Source organism: Berghia stephanieae, chromosome 4 (assembly GCF_034508935.2).
Source record: "Berghia stephanieae isolate SIO BIC M18660-M18661 chromosome 4, UCSD_Bste_1.3, whole genome shotgun sequence".
Taxonomy (NCBI): Eukaryota; Metazoa; Mollusca; class Gastropoda; order Nudibranchia; family Aeolidiidae; genus Berghia; species Berghia stephanieae.
In genome coordinates this window covers 75,599,888-75,614,633 of record NC_088363.1, presented here as the reverse complement: position 1 = coordinate 75,614,633, position 14,746 = coordinate 75,599,888, and positions in this window count along the sequence as shown.

The window sequence follows — 14,746 nt, the reverse complement described above, 5'->3', positions numbered from 1 at the left end:
ATAATAATTTATGTATTTATTTAATATTCAAAAAATGTTTATCATTTTATACAATCATTATTTATTCATTTATTTAATAATTTATCAATTACAATTATATATTTATTTATTACTTATTTATCATTCATTTATTTATTAATTATTATTTTTTATTATTATTTATTCATTTATTTATTAATTATTTAATCCATTTTATTAACGAGGGAATAGTTGCATGGCATTCCAAGAAAGGATTAGTTAACTGCGTCCGATATAAAATTGGCTCATATTGAATCTCATTATGTCGAGAAACGCTGATGCATTACAATATAATGCATTTATATTTATAAAGAACTTTTTATCTAAGTATTGAAGCAGTGCCATGATCAAAAACTATAAAGGTTTTGATTTCTCTGTCATTTATGATTTGAGGATCCCAGGACACTACAGCCAATTCCATACAACAAAAACCATACATGGACAAAACAATTTTTCTCTTCTTGGCCAGAAATCATTAGGTATCTATTGATTAAAATGGCATTGTACTTGTCAAAGATTTCGAACCCGATACGTAAAATAGTTTATCACTTCATTCAGTCACGTCTACTTTTTGGAACCCATGAAAGAACATACACTATTTGTGTGCTTGACAAGGAAAACCCACAGAAACGCGGACTCAGTCTTTTCAAGACAAAGGCAATGTTGAAACTGACTTTTTTTTAATTACCATAGCAGTTTATAAACCCTCTTATTTGCAATGCTGTAAGCATTTGTGAGAATATCTATCATGAATATAATTTTTATTTTATAATTAAATCATAAAATAACCATATCTATCTATGACAAATACTCTCATGCTCACAAATCAAAACGGATTTTTCTCAGATGGCAAATTCATTACCTTCCAGACTTCAAATCTCAATAGCTCATGAACTTATTAAGATGAATTGATGAATACAAAATGTTCAGAGAACACTGCTGTATTACAAAACACATACATTCACACATACAAACATATATATATATATATATATATATATATATATATATATATATAGATATATATATAATTCGTATTTTGACCATTTCTAAGGGGATTCCTTGGCCACCGTTTATTTGTCAACAAGACGTCTTTTCGCACAATATACACAAGAGGAGAAGACAGAGGATGTGTGTATCGAACATTTTTTTATTGAACGCTGCTTTTTGGCATAAAAGCAAATTGTGCACGGAAGAGGGGGCAAATATAAGCAAATACTCTTTGTTCGACACAACTTTAGTTGACTTTAAGTAGAATTCATAGTACTAGCGGAGAACCCACAATATTTGCGGATAAAAATAAGCGATTAGGAACAGGTGGTCCTCTATTATACTTATTATATTAATGTATTGTATCTTTGAATTTGTCGGTAATTCTGTGCTCAAGGATAAAAATTTATCAGGAACAATGTTGATCTTCAACCCTATTTTTAAAAAGAAGAGATTAGAAAGATTATCATTACTTGATAGTATCAATAGAGATTTAAAATTACGCCATCATTTTTGTTGGGGATGTGATTATTGTTATCTGATAGTATCAATAGAGATTTAAGATTACGACATAATTTTTGTTGTGGATATTCTAGAATTGCGTGGAATAAATTGAACTCGCATTGAAAACCAAACGGTACGTCAAAGAGGACTGAGTATTAAGGCCTAGCAGATTTTCTTCGTATTGGTTTGAGTCAACGGTTGATAGAATTAGCCTGAAATAAAAATAAGGTTTGCAAGTTACTCGTGAATCAGTTTATAAAAATAGTTTTGTAATTTTTAGATTTGCCAGGAGTCTTTGTTCGATGATATAGATTTGTCATTGGCTGTTCTGAATAATGTTGATCCCAAACCCCATATTTTAAAAAAATAATAGATTTAACTGTGCACGTAAAATGACGTCTGTTGAATATATATTTAGAATATATAAATACATGCTTCACACCCAACTATAGGGCACACGCGACAAATCACTTATTTGCAGGTTTGTTAAGCGAACGGAATTATGGGCTTATTTTTACATTGTTTTGCATTAGTTTGAGATTATTTCCATTGCAGCAATGAGTCCAAAACAATTTGCTTTATCAGACCTAAAAAAGGTCGGGCATACATGATGAGTTTCTTGAACAATGGTATTAAATCAATCAAATATAACTGCAGGCACTAAGAGAAAATAAAAGAAGTAACAGTTTTGACAAAATCATGAACAAAACTCATCTTTGAATTTATTTTAAAATTGTCGGTCATGCTTTATTGCTCTGTTTTCCCTCGGATTTTGTGAGTATACCGTCATCACTACTTTTTCTTATTCAAGGCTATAAGTTCTTAATTGCACAAGGCTGCTATTTCCGACCATGATACAATTATAATAAACTTCACATAACCATATACATCAATTCAACATAAGAATTATTGGGCAGCAGTGTCTTATTTTTTATATCTTTTCGCAGTCCATTGAGATGCCTATATATTATATAACCCATTCCCAATGGTTATAAAAATGTCGTTTATAAGAAATAATTGAACCTCTCTCATACCTAATTTTTCCGATCTTAAAATGAAAGCAATATTATTACTTTTATAATTATTCATCAACTTGCAGAGGCGTATTGGTTTTATCTTTCCCTCAACGGCGATACCGAATTATATATATCCTTCATTAGGGAAGTAAACCCCGGGTCTCAACAGATTGTCATCGACTAACAATAAATAGAAGCCGTGGCGTTTCTCCTTTTCGATTTGCTATTTATTTCTCAATCATAAAAGATGACTTTTCTGAGATATGGTTGCCAATTCATATCAATAAAGGATAAATGAAATCGCGCTATTATCGTACCACTGTATTCATCTGTGCTTGCATACTAATTAGGTTTTATGATAAAGCAGGAGGAAAAGAAATTGGTTTTTCACCGTGGTTTACTAACAAGACAAACGATATTATTATTATCTCTTGCGCTCATCGCAGTACCTACCAAAATATCAGTGGGCGGAAGGGCAAGGATTAGGCAAAGTTTTTGGATTTGTTGAGGAAACTGTTCCGAATACAGATTAATTGATTCACGGATAACGGAAAGAACAATCTATAAAATCTGTGATATGTGCATTGATTGAAAATCGTGTCGCGGCTAGATGATTTAATTGATGGATTATTGAGATCAAGTCTGTTTCTCAGTAGATCAACGATTCTTAAGCCTATGTGATATGTATATTCTCTGTTTATATATATATATATATATATATATATATATATATATATATATATATATATATAAATTATATATATATATATATATATATAGCTTATGTATAATTTTTTTTTTGGGGGGCGAGTGGTTAAAGCATTGCATTCTGACCCGGACGCGCGTATGGGCGTAATTTATATATATATATATATATATATATATATATATATATATATATATATATATATATATGGAGTGCGAGAAAAATAACCGGAAAAGTTTAGAAGCCGTACCTGTCAAACCATAACTGACGCAAGTCTGAAATTGCACCACAATAAAACCGCAATTTATTGAACTTTATACACTCAAGCTTTCCGGAAAATATGTTGATAAATAATCAAATCACAAATATTTGTAAGATAAGTTCCGAGAGGATCACTGCTATTTTGGTGTTGAGGTGGCCAGTGTTTGAGGACATGACAAGCTTTTAAATATGCATGAGACGGTGAATGATATTAAAGTTGTCCAATCGATTAAGAGCTTTGACCCGGTAATGTCACCAAGGGTTTGCAAAACTATATATATATAGAAATGAACCACCACTGAAATTCAAAGAACCATTAAGCGGTCCAAACATCACCAAAAGTGAAATTGAACATGCCATGGAACGAATGAGGGATGGTAAAGCAACAGGCCCTGATGAAATATCTGTAGAGGTATTAAAAAGCCTAGGAGATCTAGCAATTGATGAACTTCACATATTATTCAACAATATATACAATACTGGGAAAATTCCAGAAGATCTCTGTAACTCTATTTTCATAGCAATACCAAAGAAAGCAGGTGCAGTCAGATGCGAAAATTTTAGAACTATAAGTTTAATAAGCCACATCAACAAAATACTGTTGCGTATAATTATCAACAGGCTAAGGAATAAGATTAACCCCGAAATCGCAGAAGAACAATATGGATTCCAATCTGACAGAGGGACAAGGAACGCAATATACCTCCTCCGTGTTTTAAGTGAAAGAGCTATACAGGTTCAGACCCCACTATACCTCTGTTTTGTCGACTACAAAAAAAGCTTTTGATAGAGTACGCCACGAAGAAATACTAAAACAACTGCACTCCATTGGCGCTGATGAGAAAGACCTCAGACTCATGCAAACATTATACTACACCCAGCAGGCATCTATCAAAATCGGAAACTCTACAGGAAATTCCATTCCTATTAAGAAAGGAGTCCGTCAAGGGTGTGTTGCCTCACCAGATCTGTTTAATCTATACCAAGAAACAATCATGAGGGGCATAAATAATATGGAGGGAATAAAAGTGGGAGGTCACAACATAAATAATATAAGATACGCAGACGATACGGTACTCATTGCAACATCAGAAATCCAACTTCAAAAGATTGTTGACAAAGTGGTAGTAGATAGTGAAGCCAAGGGAATGGAAGTGAATATCACCAAAACGGAATGCATGGTAATACAGAAAAACCCCGAAAACAACAACACCTGCAATATAACGATTCACGGCGAGCAACTTACCAACGTAGAAAGTTTTAAGTACCTAGGTTCAATAGTGACAACAGATGGAAGATGTAACCGAGACATACGAGCAAGAATAACTCAAGCCAAACAGGCCTTCATGGACCTGGGAAACATTTTGAAAAACAAACAGATGTCGTTCGGGATTAGATTCCGAGTCTTGAAGTGCTACGTGTGGCCAATCTTGTTATACGGATGCGAAAGCTGGACTACAAATGCAGAAACACAAAAGAACATTGAAGCTTTTGAAATGTGGTGCTTGAGAAGGATGCAGAGAATATCGTATACTGCACACAAAACGAACGAAGAAGTGCTAAAACAAACATACCAACAAAGGAAACTAATGCCCTTAATAGTGGATCGACAACTATCCTTTTTCGGACACATAGTAAGGAAAGATAAGAAGGAATACCTGGCAAGTTGTGGAAAAATACCTGGTAAACGCGCCCGGGGAGACAAAGAAAAACACTCATAGACCAACTGAAGGGCTTCACCAACCTAACAATCCAAGAGCTGTTTGAAAAAGCAAGAGACAGGGAGGAATGGAGAGAGATAATTCATGCAGTATCCGAAGCCTGGACCAGGCATGGAACCTAGAAGAAGAAGAAGATATATATATATATATATATATATATATATATATATATATAATATATATATAAACAGAGTGCGAGAGAGAGAGAGAGAGAAAGAGAGAGAGAGAGAGAGAGAGAGAGAGAGAGAGAAGTGAGAGATACAAATCTAATCCTCATCAAGCGACGGGCGCATAAGGTAGATAGTTACCAATGACTTCCATTTCTGCCTGTCGGCTGCATGGACAAGATGTTTTTCCATATTTGGGCAGCCTCTTTAAGCTCTTTATCCATGGATCTTCTTCAGATCTATTTAATGCGTTTGCCTCTTCGTCTTTTGCCATCAGCCATCCAGCGGAGTGCAGTTCTTGGCAAAACAGTTTCCTCCATTCTGGCAACATGTCCTATCCATTTCCATCTGCGACCGTATGGTTAAAGTTTTGCTAACAATATCTGTCTTGTCTCTTTGAGCTTCATGTCTAATTAAAGTTGGGCCAAAATATTCCTAAAACTCATTGGAGGTATTGGTTGTGAAATGATTCCAATTTATTTGTTTATTTGGTTGAGAGAGAAAGAGGAGAGAGATAGATGGGTAATGTACTCGTAGAAGAACTGAGCTAATTGCTTCCCTTTGGGTTATAATGCATTAGAAAAAGAATTTATCCACTGAAAAAAAATTCAGTGGAACTTTTCTCAAAATGCAATACAGTTCTTGACATATTTCCAGATTTATTTATTATAAAAAAGGAAAATTAGATAAATAACAAATAACGACATAGGTAAAACAAGTTTTAATGACTAAAAATTGAACTTTTATACAGTGCAAATGTCCAGTAACTGTGCTCAAAGTGTTTTAAAAGGATTCCAAGCAAACAACAACATTTAATAGAGAGGACGATTAATGGTGATATTACAGGGTTTGTTTTAAATAGAGACAATGTTGATAACGGCCGGGTATGCGATTACACCTGAGCGCCTTGAGTTTAAGAGCCCTCTAAAATGACTCTGCGTCACACAGAGCGGGACTTAAACTATGGAACTACCGAATAAAAGGCAACTCTACACTACTTTAAACTCACTAAGATAAAGATCTGAACAAGTGTATATGAAAGGTCACAGACAAAGAAAGAAAGAAAAATTGAAGGAAAAAAAAAAAACATCCCAAAAAATCTGTCGACCTCGACTGGGGATCGAATCTCAGACCTTCAGATGTTTTTTTTTCTTGTACTTTTCTTTCTTGATTTGTCTGGCACCTTTCATACTAGTGCGGGGCGGTCCTTGGCAAGCTTAAGGACCACGGTCCTACGGTCCTTGGGAAATGAAGACCGCAAGGACCGGTCCTAGGACCGGTCCTTTTCGACATTGAACATTCCTGAGAGACTGTTGGAAATTCGAACCGTTTTGACCTTTGAGACCATGGGATCGTTCATTCTTGAACCGTTAAAGACCGCTACACGATGAAAACCGTGGTCTACAGGAGTAAAACACACGGAGTAGTCACACTCATTTCAAATTGTAACCTAATTAGAGAAGAGGGTGATGCCTTCTTTATTTGCTCACCGTACTTCATTGTTACTTCGATAATTTAATAAAATTTGAAATTTATCCCCATTAACGGAGATAATGGCATCGCCCAAGGCGTTGATCGAGTTGTTCGTGGCGTTGATACACACACGCAACTCCTACCCCCCCCCCCCCCCCACCACACACACACACATTAGAGGGCAGCGAGCATTGAAGAGTAAGAGAGAGACGTGAAGTTATAATAAGAGGGGGTGGATGAGGTAATAAGAGGGGTCGATGGTGACTTTTCGCCAGATCTAACAAACTCAGCTACCCATGCATTGCTGAGTAGACAGGGATTCAGAAAAAAATCGACTGCACCCGGGATCGATCTCTGGCCCTTTGCGTATAAAGAGAGTGCTCTATCAACTGAGCTATCGGGGTCCCCAAATATTCTATTGGACTTTTTTAAAATTCAGACGTTATAACTGGGTTTTTTGGAAGGAAGAAACTAATGAAACTCATATTATTTGATTAGTAAAAACACCAACGAAATTTTAATATTATTGTATTATTTTAAATGACAACACTGCGATAGAAAGGAGTGGTGACAAGAGATGGACAAAAGAAAATAAAAAATCGGATTTGCTACTTGCTAGGTTCGACACACACACACACACACACACAAACACACACAAACACACACATCTTTAGTAGTCACATACATTTCAAACAATAACCCATTAGAGAAGAGGGTCATGCCTTCACCATAGATCATTGTCATTGCGATCATTATGGTGTAGTAAATTTTGAAATTTACCCCGGATAATGGAATCGTCCAAGGCGTGCGCCTCCTGTTCCCCCCATCTCACACACGAAAGGGCGGTTTGCGGAGTGGAGGTTGGTGGTCGTCTGCCTGTATGGTCGTCTGTGTCGTTTAGTGTATGGCAAAGGGGGGTGGGTGCGATTAATTAAGTGGGATGGGTGGTGATTGGTGGAAGATAGGCAACCGAAGTAACGAATCGCTGGGGCAGGGTTGCCAGTTTGGCATTTTAAATGCCAGATTCCAAAAATCTGGCATTTTTGAAAACCGTTTGGCATTAGAAAAATTATTTGGCATTTGGCATTTTTATTTGGCATTTTCTTTTCTTGTATATTATACTTCAAATGACACCTTTTCTCCTCATTATTTCTAAACGCGTAAAAACAAACATCTTCACATTTCTTTTTCATTCTTAAAATCCAACCGTGGTGTAGTGGTTTAGCACTCCACTTAGTAGTCAGTAGGTAAATAATTACCCCAACAGGAAATTTAGTATAATTCAAAAAAAAAAAAAACAAAAAAAAAAAAGAAAAAGAAAAGAAAACACGCAAGCCACCAGGATATGATAGTAAATTGTCTATCAAAAGTGAGTAGTTTTCTTAGTGGGGTGGGAGTCAACAGACTTTGGCATCTTTTTGAGTGTTTTGGCATTTTTTGAGTCTTCCCCTGGCATTTTGTTGAAAAATAATCTGGCAACCCTGCGCTGGGAAGTAGTAGGCTATGGCGCGAGACCGTAGGACCGTGGTCCTTGCAAGGACCGCCCCGCACTAGTTGAAAGGTGATAAGAAGTGAGGACCGCCGCCGATCTTCCCCTATGGGACCGGTCTTCGGTTCACAGCTAAAAGACCGTCGGACCGCGGTCTAGACCGGTCTTCAGCGCGGCACTATTTCATACACACTTTTTCAGATCTTTATCTTATTATTAGCATTGTTATCATTATTATTATTATTATTATTATTTATTTTATTATTATTATATTATTATTATTATTATTATTATTATATATTATTATTATTATTATTATTATATTATTATATATATATATATATTATTATATATATTATATATTTATATAGAATAGTAGTAGTGAGTAGTAGTAGTAGTAGTAGTAGTAGTAGTAGTAGTAGTAAGTAGTAGTAGTAGTAGTAGTAAGTAGTAGTAGTAGTAGTAGTAGTAGTAGTAGTAGTAGTAGTAGTAGAGTATAGTAGTAGTAGTTAGTAGTAGTAGTATAGTAGTAGTAGTAAGTAGTAGTAGTAGTAGTAGTAGAAGTAGTAGTAGTAGTGGTAGTAGTAGTATAACATAGTATTATCATAGTAAATGTTGATTAGGTCAAAGACTTTTGAGAAAAGAAAGATTCAGGCAAAACATTCCGTATATGAAAATAAGTCAAGTATGATCATCATTTAAATCAAGAACAATAAAAAATATAACAATTGAAAACATATTGATCAAATTCATATTTAAGTCATGGAGCTTCCTATCAATGGTATTTTGAAGTGATTTATTTACATAAAAGATATAATAAACGAAAAAAGAAAAGAACTATCTAGATAAATAAAGGGTACATTAGGGCTATAACTTTAAACTATAACTATAAAAATTGCGTCAACCAATTTTTCCTGTTAAGAGAGCTATCATCGATGTGATACAAGAATGAATCCAATCCAAATTTTTCAACAACAAAAAAAAAATTGAAAGAAAAGTGAGATTTTATAAAGAGTAGTATCGCTTTATGTGATCAAAAGTCTTTACAAGGGAGTGCCGAGCCAACGGCAACCCTTCCATGTAGGATGAGTTTTCTTGATTCCCCTTAACTATGCCATTCATAGATCTGTCATTCAGCGTTTCATTCATCGTCCTTTGTTGATCAAGGGGAAACCCGAAACGTCCACAGTATCTGTCTTCGTTTTATAAATTGAAGCTTGCATTTCAATTCTTATCGTTATTTTTTCCATATAGGATAAAACATCATGACGTCTGTGAGCAGGTGCCATTACAAACTTTCAAGACAGAGACAACTTTGTTACAGGGTCGGTACTCATTTTACACCCCGAAGTAGGTGAAAAATAAACATGCCTTTACAAGGACGTATTTCTGTTCCCCCAAAGATGAGCTCAATCCAGGGTTACAAGCCTAGTGTCTTACCAGACCAGGCTAAAAATCAATGATAGAGTACACGGTGGAATCAAGATAAAATGTTAAATTAACAATAATATTTTCATCTTTACTTAAAAATGATTGGCAGATATAAAAAAAAACATGTTTTGAGATATAAGCAATGTAAAGATTTGAAAAAAAAGCGAAATATAGATCTCGTTTTCAATAAATGTATCTTAATGGCATTAGAGTGTAATAGGGTTCAATCAGTGCATTTGAAATAAATGAATTAATATTTCATTAGATTTGCAAAACCACGATGTAGCCTGTAGCTACAGTATACCGTGGAGGATTTTCTTGTTTTCATAAAATTCGTCGATTGAGATAAATAATTTATAATTGAATTCCTGGATGATTTTTTGTCTGGTATCAGAGCAAGTTAGTGATAGTTTTTTCAGCATAAATCAACGTCTCTACTATATTATGATATATACATTAATATTACGAAACTGAGCTTGAATAAGCGTTACCTTGGTTCGGCCGGGGGGGGGGGGGGGGGGGGGGGGGCGAATTGAGATACGAGGATGAATCAAACAGTAATGGGACCCTGCTTATTAGTTTAAAACGAATTGAATCAATACCATGCATCATACCTCATCTCCGTCTCTCTCGATTGCCACAGTCCACCTTTTTGTAAGGACATGTATGTCGTCCTCGTAAAACTGAGTTGACTGGACTTTCAGCCAATTTTAACTACTGTCTTGGTTTCTTCATCGTCTTTAAAGCGTTGTCTCTCATTGCCTCCTTCAGTGGACCAAAAAGATGGAAGCCTGAAAGTGTCAAGTCTGGCGAATACGGAGGGTGAGACAGCATTGTCCATCGATTACCTCCCTTTTCTTAACTCATGTATTTGTGCGCGCGCGCATGTGTGTGTGTGTGTGTGTGTGTGTGTGTGTGTCTAAAGACATTTTCATGAAGAAACAATACTTGTTCCATCTCCAAATCTGGTCTAACTCGACGAATTCTGTCAGTCGCTTCAATATCTATTTGTACTTGCTTTCTCATCGAGAGAAGATCTATCAGATCTGATCAATGCTTCTGTCTTTATTTGATTCACGGAGTTGACACTGCTTGGACGGCGACAATCAAAAGATTTGTCAGATAAAGACATGGTTGAGGGGGTTCAGGTTAGGTGTTGGATTGCATTTCATGACGAGATATACGGTTAACCCACCTAAAAGCACTGCCCGAGTTTTACCAAAATTTCCCAAGTTTAAAAATGTTACTCGAGGTTTCGTCTTCACAAACAAGAAATTCAATCAAAGCTTCCTGTCGTGAGGGCAGCCATTTTGAACTGTCATAACATTGTCAAAATTTGACAGAATTAAAATTGTCATTTGGTTTAAAGAGTACATGTGTAAGTTCAATTGAGACAAATATGATGTCACATGAAAAAATGAGCTCAGTAGGACATTTGTCACATTACTTTTTGACTCGCAATAATTAACAGCAAGATTTTAAAATTCAATTTGAGCTCTAAGTCATGATAACAAATGCATAGAGGAACGAATGCTCATGACCCTTTCAATTTCTTTTGAGGCTGAGCCAAAATGTCTGTTATGTGGTATTCGACCCGAAACGATATTAAAATTGAATTATTTTGAAAAAAATTGGAATTATTTCTCATTTATTAGTATCTCTTCTTCTACATGTTCTTTTTGTTATTGCTCTTTTCTTTCTTCTTTTTGTTCTTTTTGTTATTGTTGTTGTTCTCTTCTTCTTCTTCTTCTTCTTCTTCTTCTTCTTCTTCTTCTTCTTCTTCTTCTTCTTCTTCTTCTTCATTTTCTTGCAGATACACGTTATAGCCTCACCCTTCGTGAACATCACCATAATGTCCATAGGTTATAAAATGACAAATAATCCCAAACCTTGAAGTGTTCCTACCAATTCTATAGCAATAATAGCGTTTAAAAGTGCTGAAACTATAATATGGATAAAGTACGTTACTTTGTACTGCATTTTTCAACTTTTGGAATACTCTATTTATGCTAATCTTTGACAAATGTTTGTCAGTGTTTAGATTGTTATTCACACCTGAAGTCAGAGAAATTGATTAAAACAGAACGTTTCTACGTGTTTTCAAAATGTCTTAATTTTGATGTATTTTTGTGTTGAAGGTTACCAAGACAACCATTTGACACAAATTCATTTCAATATCCTTTCTGGTTAAAATTAACTTCTACAATTTCATAGTTGTTAACGTTTCGTGGCTTAAACGAGGGTCTTAAGAGGCTAAAAGGTTAAACAATGTTGCTCACCCAACTATAGTGTTATAAAGATAATCATATTGTTTTAATGGGGTTGTAAATCACATATTATTATTGAACAATTGGTGAACCTACCTGGTATTCGACCTGAAAGCATGAATTAATAAAATAGGAAACATTTGATCTTTAAAAACCCAGAAAATTGTCTTATAACAGAATATTAGGCATTCATTAAAATATCGGTACTGCTGGATTACAAGTTGATTTCGGTATTACTCAATTCCAAGTTATGGTCAAATAGGTGAATCTGTTCGTTTTGTGTCGTCTACCAAAACTGACAAAAATCGGTCTGTGTTTGTAGATAATATGTTTGAAAAAAAAAAGACAAAGCTTAAAGTGAATATTATGGGTCCACATTCAACCTCTACATACAGACCGTGACTTGAACGAATTGGTTGCTAACTATTCAAAAGCCTATTCAAACAACGCGACACAACTCAATCGCTTTATGTCTAGAGCAAAGCACTCATAAATGACGATCCCTCAGTATTATGAGCAAAGGTACATTGATTATTTATATATCACAATCATCCAGACAAACGCGTAATCACCAAGAAAGTCATAAAAGAAGATACTATTCTGCTACTCGTTTATCTGCACCAATAGAACAATATTATCTATCATCCATTATTAAAGAGGCTGGTTGTTCCGGACAGTTGTTTTTACAAAGGACACAGTTACACATACTGCCCGTGCAATGTAGGACACACCATCACATACGCACACAAACTCAATAACCTACATGGATACCTACACACATTCACAGCTTTGTGATCTTTTAGTATAACATTCGCCTTGTAACCTATAGATAGAACGAAATTGACGTCACTTGGCCATGTTTATAAGTAGTTATCACTAAATTGAATCGATCAGACTATAAACGTTTAATGTTACATATAGTTTTTGTGTCTTGGTGCGTTATATCTGGCTGGCAAGTTGTGAGTTTTCTGTCTTAGCGCAATGCATCAATAGTTCCCCAGTTTGAGTACCGGTGTGGGTGACGCAGTCTTTGGAGATTCGAAAGTCCAGTCTGGGTTTGTGTCTTGAAGTGTAAAAAATCGCATAGAGTTGTTGTTTTTTTAAAATGAAAAACAAACGGTTTTCTGTACATTATACAGCCAACAATGGAATGTTAATTCAAACCATTACTAACTGTAAACAATGTTACTATTGATATGAAAAGCCACCATGTCTATCCAGTGTTAAATCGAATAAGGTAAACTTTGTTTCACCGTCTCCAAACTAATAATAATAAAGATTATATAATAATAATAATAATAATAATAATAATAATAATAATAATAATAATAATAATAATAATAATAATAGTAATAATAATGATAATAATAATAATAATAATAATAATAATAATAATAATAATAATAATAATAATGATGATGATGATGATATAATAATAATAATAATAATAATAATAATAATAATAATAATAATAATAATAATAATAATAATAATATATAATAATAGCAATAGTAATGATGATTATATAATAATAATAATAATAATAATAATAATAATAATAATAATAATAATAATAATAATAATAACAATAATAATTTTTAGCGACATTTCTCCTCCGTGTGGTGCTGAAAATATCACTGTAAGCTATAACCTAAATCCGACCTTAAATGCATTGATATTTAAACATTTTGATAGTTTAGTTTACTTCGATTAATGGGATTACATCCGTACTTTGCAAAAATATGTATTTAAGAATTTGGGCAGAAAACTCGTATTTCAAGTACGGATCGATTTATAATACCCTCATATTGTCTTAAACTCTCAAATTCTGGACCTCTCGAGGTCCCAGGTTTAAGAGTTTTTGCTAGTTTATGGGTCATTTAAATCGATCGATATTTGGAGGAAGAGTTATCTGGCCAATTTTTTAAATACATGCCTTTCCAGAGTATGGCGGTTAAGTGGTCAAAACATAATATGATCTCTTTTTTTCGTTAAATCTTTTTCCCCAGTGGAGTTCTGGAAAAGTATGTAATCTTTAGCATTGTTACCCTGGAGTGACAGACTATCATCAGCATCATGTTAGGGGATTTGAGATCTTCATTGATTTGATCGAAAATGATATTAGAGTACAATTACAATTGTATAATGCTATGCAATTGCTTTTTGATAATATTTATTTTGGGTTAAGGGCATTTATTTCCATCAATTCTGTGTATATTAGATGACATGTTTAAAAATGCAAGTACTTTAATAACGTTATGCGTTAAGGTTAAAATACGTACAACATCCGTCAGCCGTTCATAACGTACCTCAGTTACAAAACTACGTGTAATCTATAACATATTATAGTCTGACTTATGTATAATTACTTGGTGAGAACTACTCATTAAAATGGCTGAAACCAAATCTGAAACCAAAATCAAAGAGCTGAATCGCGTCAATGTCGTACCTTTAATATGGCACTGAGATATCGGAGAGATTTGATATCTAGTGCTTGATGCTTTCTCTTATTTACCATACAATAGTCTTCAACAGTCGTAACGTCACTTCCTTCCTAATGACGTATGGTAACTTAGTAACACTGGCTCTAAACTATCAGAACATTGGCGGACGCCGTATGAACTATTTCCCCGGCGAGCATAAACGCGTATCCAGAGGAAAAAAAAAAAACCCGTCAATTTGATCATGTTTTGACTTTTACAC